Source organism: Perca fluviatilis, chromosome 8 (assembly GCF_010015445.1).
Source record: "Perca fluviatilis chromosome 8, GENO_Pfluv_1.0, whole genome shotgun sequence".
In the NCBI taxonomy this organism is placed as follows: domain Eukaryota; kingdom Metazoa; phylum Chordata; class Actinopteri; order Perciformes; family Percidae; genus Perca; species Perca fluviatilis.
In genome coordinates this window covers 1,584,869-1,605,419 of record NC_053119.1, presented here as the reverse complement: position 1 = coordinate 1,605,419, position 20,551 = coordinate 1,584,869, and the positions used below count along the sequence as shown (strand labels likewise).

Genomic DNA, 20,551 nt, shown 5'->3' with positions numbered 1-20,551 from the left:
CCAGTGGTTTCTTTAAGCAAAGTACCCGACCAGCGCTGATCATTTTCAGTAGAAAAAAAAAAGTGTATATAAAGAGGAAGAGTACAGCGCTGTCAGCGCTAGATTTACTAAACAACAGCCTTGGAACTGGGAAAAAAAACATTTAAATGCTGATGAGAAAGAAAGACAAAAACTTGGAAAAAGATGGTAGAAAGAAGGAAGGAAGGAAGGAAGGCAAGAAGAGTCAACATAGTATCAAAAACTTCAAAAACAGTGACATAAGAAGAAAAAAGCGAGAAACTTGTAAAAAGTAGAAGGACAGTAGAAGGAAGGATAGATCAGGTCCAAAGAAGGAGACACACATGTCACATTTTTGGTAGTAAAAAACAAATTCTACATAAAGGAGGACCAATGTTCTGGACAACAGCTTTGTTAAATATCTCCCGTACCCCCTGCAGTCCTCCAAAGTACCCCTAGGGGGACACGTACCCCCATTTGAGAAACACTGTCCTAGAGGTGTGAGTCTTCACTGATCTCCCGATTCGAAACCTGATTATCACGTCAGAGATTCAATTTGATATCTCGATGCGTCACGATGCGTCAAATCCATGTTTCTATTAAAGCCGTGTAGGATATTTAATTCAGAGCTTTTCAAGCTTCAAAAACCAAACATCCTGCAGAGCTCTAATACTAAATAAACTGGATATATAGAACTATACAGCACTGAGCACATGGCACCTCCTGAATGTGTTAACATACCAGAATATGTAAACAGAAAGATTGTTAGGCCTACATTACATTATAATAATAATAATAATAATAATAATAATAATAATAATAATAATAATAAGTCGGCAGATTATCGATGCAGCATCGTCCATGTCCACGATTCGATGCATCGATTATTTGATTAATTTTAACACCTCTAGTATACATCTTACCCAAACTCATTTTGGTCAGTTACTGGACCTTTATCAGGTGGTTGTGGGCAGCATTGAACACATGTACCAGCGTTATGTATTCAAAATACAGATTATGAGTTTTCAGTTACAGTTACAACTTAAATAATTGGTATTTAGAATACAGTTACATTGTTGAAATCAATGGATTACATGACGATACTTCTCTGTGTCACGAGTTTATTCACTCTCTGAATAAATTAAGGCAACTCCATGCATTTACCAGAAGCCCCAATATGAAAATGAAAAAATGAGCTATTTTTGTGATCACTAGAGAGATGGAGTCGGAACCGGCAATCCAATCAGCTAACCAGGATTTTCGCCCCTTCCCAAAAGTTCTCCAACGGTAAGTTCCCAGATGGAGATGCCGAGCAAATGGGAAGTGATCCATCTGGAGGAGTGATCACTAGAGAGATGGAGTCAGAACCGGCACAACAGAGCCAGGGCAGGAATGCCTTTCTAACTTGGAAATTCAAACAGCATTTCACATGAAAGAAAGAGAAGGGAGAATGAAATATAACTGTGCAGTGCAGCCTCTGCTTGCCAGCAACCAACCTCCTTTCAGAGTCCAAATCACTCCCCCTCCAACCTGAAGAAGCATCTTAAAGTAAGTTTTTATTAGCCAGGGGTAGTCGTCTGCTGTAGATTTACTGGTCATCTTGCTATGTTATAGTTGACGTGTGACTTTACATTCTCCTATGTGCTGATTTACTAGCCCCTGAGCCGTTTAAAGACTGACTATCCCTGTTTGACATGCTAGCTAACGTTAGCTAAAATTAGCTCGTGGTAGCTTAGACTGCGGTTAGGTTTTTGTAGTATGCAGTTCGGGACTACAAATACAAAAATCTATCTGCTTGTTCAGGTACACATTCAGCCAGTTGGAACAGAAGAACACACCAGACTAGGCCTGTTCAGTAAGCTGTATGTTATGGCCTATACTTATAAAATGAAATTCAATGTGGAAGTAATCCAAGTATTCAGAATACGTTACTCAGATGTAACGGAATACGTTACAAATTACGTTTTTGGGCATGTATTCTGTACACGGACTACGTTTTGAAAGCATACTTCCCAACACTGGTTGTGTGGAACCGACTACCGCCTGACATCAGAAATGCTCCTTTTATTGTGATATTCAAAGCCAGTTTCTAAACTCACCTTTTTACATCGGCCTTCCCGGCAACTTAATTGCCTTATCCTGCTATGTTTGTAATTAAGTGTTTGTCTTTTGATGTCGTTTTAGCCTAAATCACTAATTTGTAAGTGTATTTTATTTTATTACCCTGTGGCTAATGCACTATGTACAGCACAAGCTGTTTTTAAATGTGCTATAGAAATAAACTTTACTGACTTACTTACTAGCTGTTAGCCAATCAGATTCAAACAGCTTAGCTCGTTGAATATTAATGAGAACTGGCAGAAATCGAGCCGAGTCTTCCTGCAGGCTTTCTATACCACGGTAGAATGGCTTCAAACAAGGTAACCAAGGCATTTATTCCACAAAAAATGTTACAGACGTTACCACAAAGTGATGAAATACGTGTGGCAGGGCACCTTTAATAATCAGGATGGACAAGGAGGGAAGGAAGGCAGCCTAGAAGGAAGGTAAAGGAAGAATAATTAAGGACAGATGGAAAAAGGGAACTAATTGTTTTGATAATGAACGAGGAACCACATTCTGTTGGCGGCTTCTAGCGTTGCTATGGAGAGTTTGAGCGTTGCTATGGAGCGAGGATCCCAGATCAGCCGCTTTTGTTATTTGTGTCAATTATTTTTAAGGTCAGCATGAAAATGAACAATAGACCTTTGAGATTCTACCTTTAATTTAAACAGCGCTGTGACACGCTCGCTTTGATGCTTTTTGTGTCGCTTTAAAAAAAAATTTTTTTAATTTATTCTGTTTATGTTTTTGGATGTTTACATTCCACCATCTGGTGATGTGAAGGCAGCAGCCCAATGCCTTCATGGTTATCACTGGGGGGTTCAACCCAATGTATTAATGGTTATCACTGGGGTGTTTAACCCAATGTATTAATGGTTATCACTGGGGTGTTTAACCCAATGTATTAATGGTTATCACTGGGGTGTTTAACCCAATGTCTTCATGGTTATCACTGGGGTGTTTAACCCAATGTATTAATGGTTATCACTGGGGTGTTTAACCCAATGCCTTCATGGTTATCACTGGGGGGTTCAACCCAATGTATTAATGGTTATCACTGGGGTGTTTAACCCAATGTCTTCATGGTTATCACTGGGGTGTTTAACCCAATGTATTAATGGTTATCACTGGGGGGTTTAACCCAATGCCTTCCTGGTTATAACTGGCGATGTCAATGGAGGCCAAACAGCGTTGATAAACACGCTAAAAAGCCAGTATGCGTCTTGATAACACGCCAATAATGGCGTAACAATTGGCGTGTCGTACATACGCTACTTCATGAGATCAGTCTGGGTTTTCAGAGTTTTTCAAATCAGAAATATGGGTTTATTTTAACCGAATTGCCCAAAAATAACATGGATGAACTATCTTTGCTGGTAAGATTTATGATTACTTTTTAGTCAATGTTATAGAATTTGGTTTCAAAACAGAATCCTGACTAAACTTTGACATAAACTAGTCTGTAATCAACGTAACATCCTCTGATCTTAACTATTAGTCAAAATAATTCAATTCAACTCTGAATCTGAGGGAGTGTAAAGACTCCTACAGGAGGAAACTGAGGGATTGTAAAGACTCCTACAGGAGGAGGGAGTGTAAAGACTCCTACAGGAGGAATCTGAGGGAGTGTAAAGACTCCTACAGGAGGAATCTGAGGGAGTGTAAAGACTCCTACAGGAGGAATCTGAGGGATTGTAAAGACTCCTACAGGAGGAGGGAGTGTAAAGACTCCTACAGGAGGAATCTGAGGGAGTGTAAAGACTCCTACAGGAGGAATCTGAGGGAGTGTAAAGACTCCTACAGGAGGAATCTGAGGGATTGTAAAGACTTCTACAGGAGGAATCTGAGGGAGTGTAAAGACTCCTACAGGAGGAGGGAGTGTAAAGACTCCTACAGGAGGAATCTGAGGGAGTGTAAAGACTCCTACAGGAGGAGGGAGTGTAAAGACTCCTACAGGAGGAATCTGAGGGAGTGTAAAGACTCCTACAGGAGGAAACTGAGGGAGTGTAAAGACTCCTACAGGAGGAATCTGAGGGAGTGTAAAGACTCCTACAGGAGGAAACTGAGGGAGTGTAAAGACTCCTACAGGAGGAAACTGAGGGAGTGTAAAGACTCCTACAGGAGGAATCTGAGGGAGTGTAAAGACTCCTACAGGAGGAAACTGAGGGAGTGTAAAGACTCCTACAGGAGGAAACTGAGGGAGTGTAAAGACTCCTACAGGAGGAATCTGAGGGAGTGTAAAGACTCCTACAGGAGGAAACTGAGGGAGTGTAAAGACTCCTACAGGAGGAAGCTGAGGGAGTGTAAAGACTCCTACAGGAGGAAGAGGAGGGAGTGTAAAGACTCCTACAGGAGAAAGAGGAGGGAGTGTAAAGACTCCTACAGGAGGAGGGAGTGTAAAGACTCCTGAGAGAGTTACAGGTTTAGCTCACAGCTAATCCCTCCCCCTACCCTGCCTCCTCCCCCTCCCCCCACCACTACAGCACATTTAATTTCCCCCCATAGACACACCAAGCACCTGGTTATCTATCTATCTATCTATCTATCTATCTATCTATCTATCTCTCTCTCTCTCTCTCTCTCTCTCTCTCACTCTCTCTCTCTGTCTCTCTCTCTCTATATCCATCCATCCATCTATCTTTTTAAAAAATAAATGTTTTTTTAAAGATTGCATGGCGGTTTGTTGACGGGTTTTTACGTTTTTTGACACTTTTGAAGCTTATGACGCGACTGCCAAGCACAAACACTAAAGTACTTGTACTTTACTAGGAAAAAGTGTCAAAAAATACACCAAAATTGACAAAAATGACCAAAAAAAAGCTGCAAAATCCTTAAAAAGGAGAGAAAAAATTAGCCCGGTTCTGATTATTGGGGGCGTTGTAAAATGACACCTATGTAGTAATAAACATTTGTCAATTGTTCTGTTGTAATTTGTGGCAGATCTCCCCCCCTCCCTCCCAGCGAGGGAAACCTACCCAGGATCAGGAGACGGAGAGATATCAGCTTTCAGGGACTCAGATCTGATTTAAACAGCTGATCCGCTTCCTGCTGAACAATAAGACCATCAGCTCTAATGTCTCATCACTCTGTCAACATTATATTTACACTGTCAACATTATATTAACACTGTAAACATTATATGAACACGGTCAACATTATATTTACACTGTAAACATTATATTAACACGGTCAACATTATATTTACACTGTAAACATTATATTAACACGGTCAACATTATATTAACACTGTAAGTTATATTAACACGGTCAACATTATATTAACACTGTAAAGGTTATATTAACACGGTAAAGGTTATATTAACACTGTAAAGGTTATATTATACAAGATATAAAGACACGTTATCTTTCTGTGCAGCTGTATTGCCATCTGGTGGACACAGACTTTACTGCAGAGTCTCAATGGTGTCAAACTCTACTTCACTTAGGACACACACACACACACACACACACACACACACAGACATACAGACACACACACACACAGAGACTCTCACACACACACACATACATACATTTATGGGCATTTTGGTTCAAAGAAACCCAAATTTCTGATATAAAAAACTTTAAAAATGGGTCAGATTTGACCCGAGGACACACAAGGGTTAAATGCTTTTGACATATTTATCTGTGTTATTTTGATGCTATTTTTGGCATTTTTTTGACAAGCTTTCTCTTTCTGTTCTTTCAGCGCCATCCGGCGGACACATATTTAAACGATTTAACTATTTTAACTATATAAACTATATAAAAACTTGCCCTTTTATTGACACTTTTGATGCGTTTTTTTACCCTTTTGTCGCCAGTTTTTGGACCCTTCTTTGGCTTCTTTTGGACATTTTGTTCGACGTTTTATTAGTTTTTTTGGACACACTCCCGTCTGGGCTTCATGCTCTGAAAGTGTTTCACTAAGAAACTCTTTCACCGTGATTAAAATAGTCTCTTCCTTCCTTCCTTTATCGCCCACCTTTCTCTCCTCCTCATCACTCCTCTTCTTCTCGTTTCTCGCTGCCGTTGCTTTTGACCTCAACATCTCGGAGAAACAAAACCAGGAAACTCTCTCCGCTGCTCCTGCTGACAGCTGACAGCGTTGTTTGGCTCATTGTCTGTAACGGTAACCAGTGCCGAGTGGAACTAGCAAGCTAACGCTAGCGACAACAGCAAGGGGCCGAGACCCAGCGTTGGCGGCCCCAGAGATGGACAACCTGTCAATCATCTCCCAGATGGTGCAGTGGATATGACACGTGCCTTTGGTGTGGGATACCAGGGTTCGATTTCCGCTGCGATACATCAACCAATGTGTTCCTGAGCAAGGCACTTAACCCCTAGCTGCTCCAGAGGCGTGCAACCTCTGATATATACAGCAAGTTACAACGTACGAATCATGCACAGACGCTCACACCGATCACAGCCTGGTTAAGGTGTATTAAAATATTGTCTGGTTTAAATCGGGCTCATAATGTTCTCACAGCAGACATGTTGACTTGTCATAGTAGGAAAAACACAGCTGAAATTGATAACCTTAACGATGGCTCAGCTCCATCAAGTGTCCCAGTAAGATATTTCAGTGAGTCAGCATGCACAATACCAGGACCTCTCCTAAGTGGAATGCAGCCATCAGTAATGGTTTAATACCAGGGTCTCTCCTAAGTGGAATGCAGCCATCAGTAATGGTTTAATACCAGGACCTCTCCTAAGTGGAATACAGCCATCAGTACTGGTTTAATACCAGGACCTCTCCTAAGTGGAATGCAGCCATCAGTAATGGTTTAATACCAGGACCTCTCCTAAGTGGAATGCAGCCATCAGTAATGGTTTAATACCAGGACCTCTCCTAAGTGGAATGCAGCCATCAGTAATGCTTTAATACCAGGACCTCTCCTAAGTGGAATGCAGTCATCAGTAATGGTTTAATACCAGGGTCTCTCCTAAGTGGAATGCAGCCATCAGTAATGGTTTAATACCAGGGTCTCTCCTAAGTGGAATGCAGCCATCAGTAATGGTTTAATACCAGGACCTCTCCTAAGTGGAATGCAGCCATCAGTAATGGTTTTGAATACACCTGTGCTTTTCCTACTATGACATGTCAACATGTCTGCTGTAAAAAAGGTCTATTACAGTTGCTGGGCCGGGCTCGGGCTTGTTTTTTTGGGCCCAATCTAAGCTCTAATCCCACCCTGTTTTTTCGGCCTCACTCCGCACCACTAAGGGACTTCAGTCGGGATGAAAGAGGAGAACAGCCCCGGGGACACGACACATCCACAGTTAGCCAGCAGCCAGCCACTATTATGAACTTACAGCAATCCGAACACAGCCAGCACAAACTCCAGCACCGCGTGATAACGATGCTAACGGCCGTAACTGAAAGTGTAATGTTGTGTCGGGGGAAACCGACCATATCGCCCCGGGTGTCAGAGTCTGGCTGGCCGCGGTGTTGTGCTGAAGTTCTCGCCCCTTTAGCGTTTAGCGGTCTTCTTTACAGCCCCGAAGATGCTAGGACTGCCTTCGGAGTTTCCTATAACTGCGTCCACGCTGTCAACATAAGACCTGTGGCGTTAGTGCTCCTTTTGATCAAATGATAGACAGTGACCACTGAAGATATACAGAATAGTACAGACAATGACCTAACAAAAAGCTCTCTACAGCTGCTTTTTATAATAAATAGAGTTGATGTCAATTGTTATCTTGTCAGAGTCAATGACGTCTCCCCTCTCTGGTCTGGGAGGGCCTGTATGTCCTCAGGGACACACCGTGCTCAGACAAGAACACGCAATGGCTCCATGTTATCTTGTTTAGAGTACTCAGTATAATATTATTCTATGCAAACAGTTTCATAATAACAAGAGGGAAAGTATGTACCATCATTTTATTGAATGAAATATTAAGCTTTGCTCCTACGAGATGGGTTGTTGTTACGTTACACACAAAGCTAACCTGTTAGCCTGTACGTACGCTAGCGGACATTAGCTAACGTTGGCGAGCCAGCCAGCAGCTTCGGCAGTAGAGTTTCGGCGAGCTAACCACGACAGTATTGTCGCCCTCAATCAACCTGCAGTGATGTTTGAAATGGAGACACACGTATCGTGCCTTTTCATCACACTGCTCAGAGACTTATTAGGCAACGTGGTCACTCACTACAATGGACATTTTTTGAGGCCCATTGACGATATAGAAGGTAAATATACACTGGAATATTTCCGTAAAGGCCTTTTACATATTGACAAACGTTGATAATAACGTATATATGCCTGTTAATGGTGAAAATAAGCGATTTATGTCAAGATAGCATATTCTCCCCATAGGGTTACACTGTAGAGTCATCTGACGATGGTATCCAGTATGGCGCCATGGCGCCCATGATTTGAGTTGGCCAAACTCTCTGTATTTACGGCTCGGTCGTACGCGCCCTAAACGCACCTGCGCCAGGCGCTTCACGCAGTGCACTTAGATCGTTAAAATAGGCCCTGAGTGTGTCTCTGTCTCTCTTCTTCCTCTCTCTCCTCCTGGACCAGCGGACTATTTATAGAAACAGGGCCAGCGACAAAGATAGTTCAGGAAATGGGTCTGTGTGTGTGTGCGTGTGTGTGTGTCTAGTCCCGGGACACAAACACACACACACACATATATACACACACACACACACACACACACACACACAGAGGGTTCAAAGGTCAGAAGTGTGTGTGATCTGATCGTCTCTGTGTCGTCGTTTTTGTCTCGGAGGGTCTAAAACTGAATGATTAGCCTACTTCCTCATATAGCCACACAAAACGCACACGCACACACACACACACACACACACACACACACACACACACACACACACACACAACTTTTAAGGGTCAGTTTGACCCAAATTACAATGAATATGTTTGTATATGTGGCGCTATAAAGCCGTGCAGATAGTTTGGTTTTAAGTGTGCAGGATGAAAAGGAAAACATGTGTGTGTGTGTGTGTGATGTCTGCTAATTAAATGTGTGAAGGCTTTTAATCAATGTTAAACTGAACATCTTTTGAGTTTTTCTGACATTTCGTAGAGACCAGACAAGAGTGTGTGTGTGTGTGTGTGTGTGTGTGTGTGTGTGTGTGTGCGTGCGTGTCAGCATTTGAACCGTGTTTGATCGTTTCGGTGGAGATTACCGTTAAATTTGGTCCACAAAATATGACTTTGTTTGAGAGAACCCACCGGGAAGGGAACTCTGCTCTCTGGCTTTAAAGTCCTGCATGTTAACGGCCCCGAGGAGCGAGCCAGAGACAGACAGAGAGAGAGAGAGAGAGATAGAGACAGAGAGAGAGAGAGAGATGGAGAGAGACAGAGAGAGAGAGAGAGACAGAGAGAAAGAGAGAGAGAGAGACAGAGAGAGACAGCAGACAGCTGGAGACTTCATGTCCCAGACTTCCTCAGTGAACCGAGCCGATCCTCCAGACTCAGGTTCAGTTGAACAACAAATAATTAATCAGAGGATTGATCTCACATTACAGCTGAGTCCTGACCAGCTGTCCCACAACCAGCTGAGTCCTGATCAGCTGTCCCCCAACCAGCTGAGTCCTGATCAGCTGTCCCCCAACCAGCTGAGTCCTGATCAGCTGTCCTTCAACCAGCTGAGTCCTGATCAGCTGTCCTACAACCAGCTGAGTCCTGATCAACTGTCCCCCAACCAGCTGAGTCCTGATCAGCTGTCCTTCAACCAGCTGTGTCCTGATCAGCTGTCCTACAACCAGCTGAGTCCTGAGCAACTGTCCTACATTACAGTTGAGTCCTGATCAGCTGTCCCTCAACCAGCTGAGTCCTGATCAGCTGTCCCCCAACCAGCTGAGTCCTGATCAGCTGTCCCTCAACCAGCTGAGTCCTGATCAACTGTCCTACAACCAGCTGAGTCCTGAGCAACTGTCCCACAACCAGCTGAGTCCTGATCAACTGTCCCACAACCAGTTGAGTCCTGATCAACTGTCCCACAACCAGCTGAGTCCTGATCAACTGTCCCACAACCAGCTGAGTCCTGATCAACTGTCCCCCAACCAGCTGGACATTAAAACATCAGACATCTAGCAACTGGTACATTCTCCTCCAACTATTCTCATAATCCATTCATCTAATTAATTCCTCCATCATAGAAACTATATACACACACACACACACACACACACACACATATACACACGCACACACACACACACACACACACACACACACACACACACACATGCACCACCCACACACACACACACACACACACGCACACACATATACACACACACACACACATACACACGCACACGCACACACACACACACAACACGCACACGCACACATACGCATACGCACACACATATATACAGTGACTTTGCGAAAGTATTCGCCCCTTGAACTTTTTCGACCTTTTGCCACATTTCAGGCTTCAAACATAAAGATATAAAACTGTAATTTTTTGTGAAGAATCAACAACAAGTGGGACACAATCATGAAGTGGAACGAAATTTATTGGATATTTCAAACCTTTTTAACAAATCAAAAAACTGAAAAATTGGGTGTGCAAAATTATTCAGCCCCCTTCAGTTAATACTTTGTAGCGCCACCTTTTGCTGCGATTACAGCTGTAAGTGGCTTGGGGTATGTCTCTATCAGTTTTGCACATCGAGAGACTGACATTTTTGCCCATTCCTCCTTGCAAAACAGCTCGAGCTCAGTGAGGTTGGATGGAGAGCGTTTGTGAACAGCAGTTTTCAGTTCTTTCCACAGATTCTCGATTGGATTCAGGTCTGGACTTTGACTTGGCCATTCTAACACCTGGATATGTTTATTTGTGAACCATTCCATTGTAGATTTTGCTTTATGTTTTGGATCATTGTCTTGTTGGAAGACAAATCTCCGTCCCAGTCTCAGGTCTTTTGCAGACTCCATCAGGTTTTCTTCCAGAATGGTCCTGTATTTGGCTCCATCCATCTTCCCATCAATTTTAACCATCTTCCCTGTCCCTGCTGAAGAAAAGCAGGCCCAAACCATGATGCTGCCACCACCATGTTTGACAGTGGGGATGGTGTGTTCAGGGTGATGAGCTGTGTTGCTTTAGCCAAACATAACGTTTTGCATTGTTGCCAAAAAGTTCGATTTTGGTTTCATCTGACCACAGCACCTTCTTCCACATGTTTTTGGGTGTGTCTCCAAGGTGGCTTGTGGCAAACTTTCAACGACACTTTTTATGGATATCTTTAAGAAATGGCTTTCTTCTTGCCACTCTTCCATAAAGGCCAGATTTGTGCAGTATACGACTGATTGTTGTCCTATGGACAGAGTCTCCCACCTCAGCTGTAGATCTCTGCAGTTCATCCAGAGTGATCATGGGCCTCTTGGCTGCATCTCTGATCAGTCTTCTCATTGTATGAGCTGAAAGTTTAGAGGGACGGCCGGGTCTTCGTAGATTTGTAGTGGTCTGATACTCCTTCCATTTCAATATTATCGCTTGCACAGTGCTCCTTGGGATGTTTAAAGCTTGGGAAATCTTTTTGTATCCAATCCGGCTTTAAACTTCTCCACAACAGTATCTCGGACCTGCCTGGTGTGTTCCTTGTTCTTCATGATGCTCTCTGCGCTTTACACGGACCTCTGAGACTATCACAGAGCAGGTGCATTTATACGGAGACTTGATTACACACAGCTGGATTCTATTTATCATCATTAGTCATTTAGGTCAACATTGGATCATTCAGAGATCCTCACTGAACTTCTGGGAGAGTTTGCTGCACTGAAAGTAAAGGGGCTGAATAATTTTGCACTTCACTTTTTCAGTTTTTTATTTCTTAAAAAAGTTTGAAATATCCAATAAATTTCGTTCCACTTCATGATTGTGTCCCACTTGTTGTTGATTCGTCACAAAAAATTACAGTTTTATATCTTTATGTTTGAAGCCTGAAATGTGGCAAAAGGTCGAAAAGTTCAAGGGGGCAGGATACTTTCGCAAGGCACTGTATATATGTGTGTGCGTATGCGTGTGTGTACGTGTGTATGTGTGTGTGTGTGTGTGTGTGTGTGTATGTGTGTGTGTGTGTGTGTGTGTGCATGTGTGTGTGTGTGTGTGTATATATTGTGTGTGTATGTGTGTGTGTGTGTGTATATGTGTGTGTGTGTGTGTATATGTGTGTGTGTGTGTGTGTGTGTGTGTGTGTGTGTGTGTGTGTGTGTATATGTGTGTGTGTGTGTGTGTGTGTGTGTATGTGTGTGTGTGTGTGTGTGTGTTTATGTGTGTGTGTGTGTGTGTTTATGTGCGTGTGTGTGTTTATGTGCGTGTGTGTGTGTTTATGTGCGTGTGTGGTAATCTTGTGTGATGTCAGCTTGGTAAATGTGAACATTTTCTAGTTTTTTCTCTCGTCTGAGACAGGACATCCTTGCTTCCTTTCCTCTTTACTTCCCCCCTTACATACTTAAACTGAATCCTCCTTCCTTAAATCCTTCCTTCCCTCCTTTTCTGTCCCTCCTAACCTCCTTCCCTACATACTTTCCTCCTTCCTTCCCTCCTTACATAGACTACTTGATATCGGGTGATGACTCAGAAATGATGTAGGGAAATATCCAACCTATCACTACTTACCTTAAATCTTACATTAAGTGAAGAGCTGCAAAGATACATTGATTAGTAGTCTCTTTCCTTCCTTCCTTATTCATCCTTTCCTTCCATTTTCTTTCCATGCATGCCTCCTCCCTTTCTTCTCTACCTCCTTCCTTTCTTGTTTCCTTCCCTCTTTACATATTTACTTGTAAACTGAAATAGTGTAGAGCTACAAAGATTCATCAATTAGTTCTCAACTATTACATTTATCTGCAACTATTCTGATAATCCATTAATCAGTTTATGATAAAATGTGTGTGTGTGTGTGTGTGTGTGTGTGTGTGTGTGTGTGTGTGTGGTGGGTGTGTGTGGATGGGTGTGTGTGGGTGTGTGTGTGTGTGTGTGTGTGTGTGTGTGTGTGTGTGTGTGATGTCTGTGTCTGCTTGTTAAATGTGTGAAGGCTTTTAATCAATGTTAAACTGAATATCTTTTGAGTTCTCTGACATTTCAGGAAACTGATCTGGAGCTGTGTGCAGCCTGAGAGACTCGACTCAGGGCGACGTGCACTCTGTCAGTGATGTCATCGGATCACATGTCAAAGGTGAAAGACCTGCGGTGACATCACTGGAGGGGGCGTGGCCTCCGTCGGACTGAAGGAGAAACTGAAGATGACATCTGATCTGTCTGTCTGTGTGTGTGTCTTTGTGTCTTTGTGTGTGTGTGTGTGTGTGTGTGTCTTTGTGTGTCTGAGTGTGTCTCTGTGTGTGTGTAAGTGTGTGTGTCTGCATGTGTGTGTGTCTGTGTGTGTCTGAGTGTGTGCACGTGTGTGTGTGTGTGTGTGTGTGGCTCTGTTGCTGCGCTGGCTACTCGCTCCTCTGTTCACAACACTGCCTGTCTAATGCTTTTTGAAAACTTAAAGGGCCGTTCCGGTGCAAATTGACCCTAAGGGGTTAATAACATACGTGCACCGAGTCGACTGTTCTCTGGGACATGTTGTCATGGTAATCTAATGTGTCTCTAGCTAGTTCTAGTTCTAGTTCATGTTTACATGCGAGCGCCACCTTGGGAATACAGTCACGCCCAGTCGAATGACGAACACCGAGCTTGAGCTAGGTTACTGGTTCCTGGTTGCACGGCGTTCGTGATTCGACTGGTCATGACTGTTATCTGAGGTGGCGCACGCATGTAAACATGAAGGCTACTGTCTTTATAAACTCTTTTTAATAAACTCTCTGTACACTTAGAAAGTTCTCAATGCTTGTGTTTACATGTAGGGACCTCATTATGCTACCGTGGAAGTTTTGGTGATATTTTGAGCCTTGTTAGTGGTGGAGAAATAGAGATTTACCCTCTGCCCCGAAGGCTAGCGTTAGCGGCTAACCACCGGTTAGCGGTAGCTAGTTTAAAGCTAGAGACACATTAGATTACCATGACAACATGTCCCAGAGAACGGTCTCAGTACACATGTTTTATTAACCCCCTAGGGTCAATTTGCACCAGAATTGTCTTTTAAGGCTTTCTTCTTCATAAAACGTGTCAGACATTTTTATTCATTTATATTAGTAAGCTACAGGACAGCGTCTTTCAAAACATGACCGGTTCCTTCTTACAAACTATATATATATATATACAGACCTGCCAACCTTGAAAAACTTTTTTGAGTAGCAACTTACTGATTTATTGTCGAAGTTCTGGTTCATGAACACGGCGGCACACACATGGAAAAAAATGCCATTAAATGTCAAATCTGAAAACATTTTAAACCCTAGAAAATAATCATGTTCAAGTAGGCTACTTGAATTAAATAAAACATTAAATTATATTAAATACAATTAATTGGATCATAATATAATCCAATAAAATATATTACACTGCATAATGAGTACTTTTACTTTTGGTACTTTAAGTATATTTTGATAATACTTTTGTACTATTACATAGGGAAGATGTTGAATGCAGGACTTGTAACTGACAAGTCATTTGTAACTCTACAACACTTTTTTCAATTTTTTCTGTTTTTTCTACTTTTACTGCGATACATGATCTGAGTAAGTCTTCCACCTCTGGAAATCACCATGAACACCTGCAGCAGAGTTTAACACTGAAAACACACAGCTCAGTTCAGCGTTTCCTTGCAGCTCTGCTACAGTAGCAGCTAACCGCTAACGTTACCTGCCGGTCACATGGTCTCTAAACCGTCTCTCACAGTGAAGTCCTGCGCGGATCAACAGCTGTTAGAGTCCGGCAGCTGCTCGCTGTGTTTGTTATAAGACGCACACCGAGCAGATTGATGCGCCCACAGAGCCAATCTCTGCAGATGTTACCGCTCAGTGTTTGGCTAGCTAATAAGCCGTTAGCCTGTTAGCTTGAGCTTTGTCTGAAGGCGCCGAACGGCCAGCCAAGGTCCGACAGACACCAACACATTCCGCACATCCTCTGCTCAGTTTAACCGCTAACCCCCCGGTACCGGTCAGAGAGGAGTGTTTACCCCCCGGTACCGGTCAGAGAGGCCTGTTTACCCCCCTGTACCGGTCATAGAGGCACGTTTACCCCCCGGTACCGGTCAGAGAGGCTTGTTTACCCCCCGGTACCGGTCAGAGAAGGGTGTTTACCCCCCGGTACCGGTCAGAGAAGAGTGTTTACCCCCCGGTACCGGTCATAGAGGCCTGTTTACCCCCCCCCGGTACCGGTCAGAGAGGCGTGTTTACCCCCCGGTACCGGTCAGAGAAGAGTGTTTACCCCCCGGTACTGGTCATAGAGGCCTGTTTACCCCCCGGTACCGGTTAGAGAAGAGTGTTTACCCCCCAGTACCGGTCATAGAGGCGCTGTTTACCCCCGCTGTACCGGTCAGAGAGGTCTGTTTACCCCCGGTACCCGGTCAGAGAGGCGCGTTTACCCCGGTACCGGTCAGAGAGGTCTGTTTACCTCCCCCCCCGGTACCGGTCAGAGAGGTCTGTTTACCCCGGTACCGGTTAGAAGGTCTGTTTACCCCGGTACCGGTCAGAGAGGCGGTTTACCCCGGTACCGGTCAGAGAGGGGTGTTTACCCCCGTACCGGTCAGAGAGGAGGTTTACCCCGTGTACCGGTCAGAGAGGGGTGTTTACCCCCCGGTACCGGTCAGAGAGGCGTGTTTACCCCCCGGTACCGGTCAGAGAGGAGTGTTTACCCCCCGGTACCGGTCAGAGAGGGGTGTTTACCCCGCGGTACCGGTCAGAGAGGCGTGTTTACCCCGGTACCGGTCAGAGAGGCGTGTTTACCCCGCGGTACCGGTCAGAGAGGGGTGTTTACCCCCCGGTACCGGTCAGAGAGGTGTGTTTACCCCGCGGTACCGGTCAGAGAGGCGTGTTTACCCCGCGGTACCGGTCAGAGAGGGGTGTTTACCCCCCGGTACCGGTCAGAGAGGAGTGTTTACTTTGTGTCTCGGTCCTCCGGTGCGTCCAGCGACGGGCTCCGGTCAGTTTGTAATTAGCCTACATCAGTAACAGTTCATTTTGTTACGGTATGAACTTAATCATAGGAAAGCCAAAACATATATAAGACCTTTGTAATGAAATCCAAGCCTTTGTATACCAAATGCAAGGCTTTATTAATAATAATATTAATAATATTTCTCCAAAGTTGACAGGTATAGGCTACGTAAATTAATGAATTTCACAATTTCGCCTTTCTACATCAAATCAGTTTAATAATAATAATAATATTACATTTTATTTAAAGGCGCCTTTCATGGCACTCAAGGACGCCTTACAAAATTTATAAAAACATTTAAAGAAGAAAAAGAAAAATCAAACCAGTACAGCATCAAACATTAATCACATGAAAGCCTGCTAAACAGATACGTTTACAAAGTTTCCCTTTGTTTACCGTCCTCCCTCGGGGGAACCCATCGATATATGGGGGGAACCAACCAAACCAAACGGGAATGAGGGAGGAATAACACCTGCATCTGATGCTTTCGTTTTACTATCAGTAGCCGATGTCCCCGCTTGACATTAGAGGAAGGGACCCGACGCTGTGATTGGTCAATCTCTTCTTCTTTAGTTTTTTTTCCAGTATGCTCGTGGCTGCTACGCTGTTTTAGCCATTAGGTTTAGCCCTAGCCGTCTACTACCATCAAGTGTTAGACTGAGACCGTTACTGCCTTATATACTGTCTATGGTTACTGCGCTTCAACGAGTGAACTCAAAGCAGTCACCTGATTTTCGCATAGTTTGAAGTGACAAATCATATCACCGTATTTTGATGTCAATATGCGTATCTACTACGCAAAATGCGCTCAGGTTGACAGGTCTTTATATATATACACACACACACACACACACACACACACACACACACATATAGGTGTAATCACTATATTTAAACACACATATAGGTGTAAACAACACACAGTAAGAGATCAGCTGTGTCTGAGCTCATGTTTCCAGCAGGACGTCAAACTGAGCGGCACTATGACACACTTCCTGTTTCATCTCTGACTAACACGTGTGTGCGTGTGTGTGTGTAGTGTGTGTGTGTGTAAGTATGTGCGTGTAAGTATGTGCGTGTGTAAGTATGTGTGTGTGTGTAAGTGTGTCTGTGTGTGTGTGTGTGTGTGTGTGTGTGTATAAAGGTGTATATATATATATATATATATATATATATATATATATATATATATATATATATATATATATATAGATATATATATATATATGTGTATGTGTGTGTGTGTGTGAGTCAGCGCTGCTCACTGTGTTAGGCATCAGTACTTTAAAAAGGGAAATAATGGGGCCTGGCCGGGTTGGTCCAGTGGGTAGAGCAGGCGCACATATACTGAGAGGTTTCTGCCTCGACGCAGAGGTCCAGGGTTGGAATCCAACCTGTGAGGATTTCCTGCATGTGCCCCCCCCCCCCTCTCTCTCCTTTCTCACCTAGCTGTCCTATCGATTAAAGGCGGAAAAGCCCAAAAAATTATGTAACATAAACACATGATAGATAGTGAGTATTTCTACTCTGTTGTTGTGGTAGTTCTACTTCAGTGAAGTATGTGTTAGTATCTCTTCAGTCTGCCGTCTGATTGGTTCAGTGATCTCTTCTTCACTCCTCTAATTAGAGCCGCTATTAACAGACAGCAGGAGCAATTAATTAAGAAACGGTCATTTTTAGAGCCTCATGGGAAATATCTTACTCCAGAGGAGAAGATTCAATCTGCAGATGTCGAAGGACAGGAAGAGGAAGGAAGAGGGGGAGGGGGAGAGGGGGAGGGAGAGAGAGAGAGAGAGAGAGAGGGGGAGAAGAGAGAGGGGGGCGGAGGAGAGAGAGAGAGAGACAGAGAGAGAGAGATATACATAATCCAATGTATTGATGCATATGTGTGTGTGTGTGTGCGAGAAAGAGAGAGAGAAAGTGAGTGTGTACACGTAATAATTTTCCATGTTACTGTTACTGTTTCCCTTAATGCTGTCAATGTTGTAATTGTTACCGTAAAATATGTTACGCTGTTTGGCTTGTGCTTTGGCAACACTGTACATACAGTCATGCTAATAAAGCTAGCTTTGAAATTGAGAGAGAGAGAGAGGGAGAGAAAGAGAGAGATAGCTAGATAGATAAAGAGAGGGAGGAGAGAACAGTCAAGGGCTTTAAAAGAAAACACTGGTATGACTGTGTGTTTCAGCCCCGAGGCATTAAAGGCCAAATGAGTATAGAAAAGTAAAATTAGAAAAAAACACCAAAAACGTCAGAAAAAACCCCGCCAAAAGTCAAAGAAAACGTGGAAAGGGTGGAAAAAAAGTTTAAAAAACAAAACAGTGTTTATATGGATTTAGTTTAGTGTTGAATTCCACGTCTGTCTCTGCAGACTGATGTCAGGAAGAGGCGTATGTATGACACGCCAATTCGTATGCCGTTTTTGGCATGTTATCAAGATGCACAATCGCTTTTTGGCGTGTTTATCAACGCCGTTTGGCCGCCATTGACTTACATTACGTGTGAACTTTCGCCGTAGCGAGTAGTATGAAGGGAAGGAGGTTGGGCGGGGGTGCGGATGGGTAAAACACAGGACTCTTCCAGCAGAGCCGGCGGGATCCGCTGTGGGCTCCGCGTGGGGTGTTTGTCCATTTTTCCTTAATCCCAAACCCGTTTATTGTTATCCGTAACGTGCACCATCGTTTTTTTCGTTTTTGTGTTACGCCTTCCCAATTTCTTTTTTAAACCCTTTTTTTTTCGTTCTGCCATACGCGATAGTACGGCACGCTCGATCGATATTAGCGCCATGCCATCTTCGCATACAGCGACGTCTTCGCTAATATGACATTACGCCTTAGTACCGCACCGATAGTAACGCCATCACGTCTCCATGATTAGCGACGTTTCACGCGATAGTAATGACACGCTCTCGCGATAGTACGGCACGCTCTCGCGATAGTACGGTGCGTTCTTACGATAGTACGGTGTATTCTCGCAATAGCACGGCGCGCTCTCGCAATAGTAGCGCACGTTCTCGCGATAGTACGACACGCTCTCACGATATTACGGTAAGCTCTCGCGATAGTAGCGCACGTTCTCGCGATAGTAGCGCACGTTCTCGCGATAGTACGGTACATTCTTGCGATAGTACGACACGCTCTCGCGATAGTACGGTACGTTGTTGCGATAGTACGGTGCGTTCTTGCGATAGTACCGTACGCTCTCGCGATATTAGCGCACGTTCTCAGGATAGTACGGCACGTGTTGTTGAGTAGCGGTACGCTATGCTGAGGAGAGGTGTGCGTGTGGGAACCCAGAGCTGCTGTACTGATTGAATGTGTGTTGTACACGGGTATGCATAACGAACCCCCTGTCCCACTGGCAAAGCAGAAGATGTCTGTTGTCCATTACTACTCAGAGTCAAGACAGAAGATAAGACAGAAAAATCAACAAATTCGTCAACCATAACACAAAAACTAAATCCACCAAAAACTCACATTTGAGAAGCAGAAGCTCTGCAGAAGAGAAAAAACAGCCAAAACATGAAGGGAGTTTGGTACTAGGCCTGGGCGAAAAATTGATTAAATGAATTAATTCAAATTTTTTGTTGCGGGCGATTTAAAAAATAAGTAAATCGAGTTTTTGTGTAATGGCGCATTTTTGGCTCCCCGGAGCTTCCGTAGCGTTAGTTTCACATAGCAGTGTGGCAAGCGACAACAACAACATCATAGCACACACGAAAAAGCAACAGCAAGTGCCAACATGGCTACCGGTGAGAGTGGGAAGTTTGTTCCCAAGAAAGGAATAAAATCATCTGTTGTGAGACACAAACAACATGGCAGCGACAGGGACATTAATTATTTTCTTAACCAGTCGTTTCATTACTTACTTATCCGTAATCTCCGCTGAAATGACCGGCAGCTCGCGGTGCACTGTCCCCGGCTGACAGTCACCTATTCTGGGATAACTGAACAACCAGCTACAGCTGACCTGAAGGAGCACCATGCGGGGCACCAGAGGCCGTGTTGAGGAACTCTGTTGCGGCTCAACGCATCTACTAAATGCCGCTGATACAACCGAGCTGTGACGGAGGTCTGTAGCGGCTTAAACAACTAGCTAGCACCGCTCTGTAGCACGGAGCTCCGCTTCGATGTTTGTTTTTATCGCTACGAAGGAGCTTGCTACAGGTACGCTACATTCAAGAGACCACGGGATGTTAACGTACGTTACTCAGCAACAGATGGAAATAGGGGCAATGTTGCGCAATAACGTTAAAATGATTTGAATTTTTAGCAAGGAACGAGAAGTGAATTACCTGTAGGCCTATGTGTGAAAACAGCTTTATCTCACGCATCCGTTTTGTTGTTGAATATATAGCCCCCCACACAAAAAAAAAACACTCAAACCAATTTATATTTCCACAAAATTGGCATGAATAAAC

At 43.8% G+C, this 20,551-nt stretch overlaps 1 protein-coding gene across 1 annotated transcript in view; it reads right to left on the bottom strand.

Annotated features, from left to right (window-relative positions):
- Window positions 1-20,551, bottom strand: part of dgkzb (diacylglycerol kinase, zeta b) — an 82,828-nt gene that overhangs the window by 58,876 nt on the left and 3,401 nt on the right. The window lies entirely within an intron of this gene.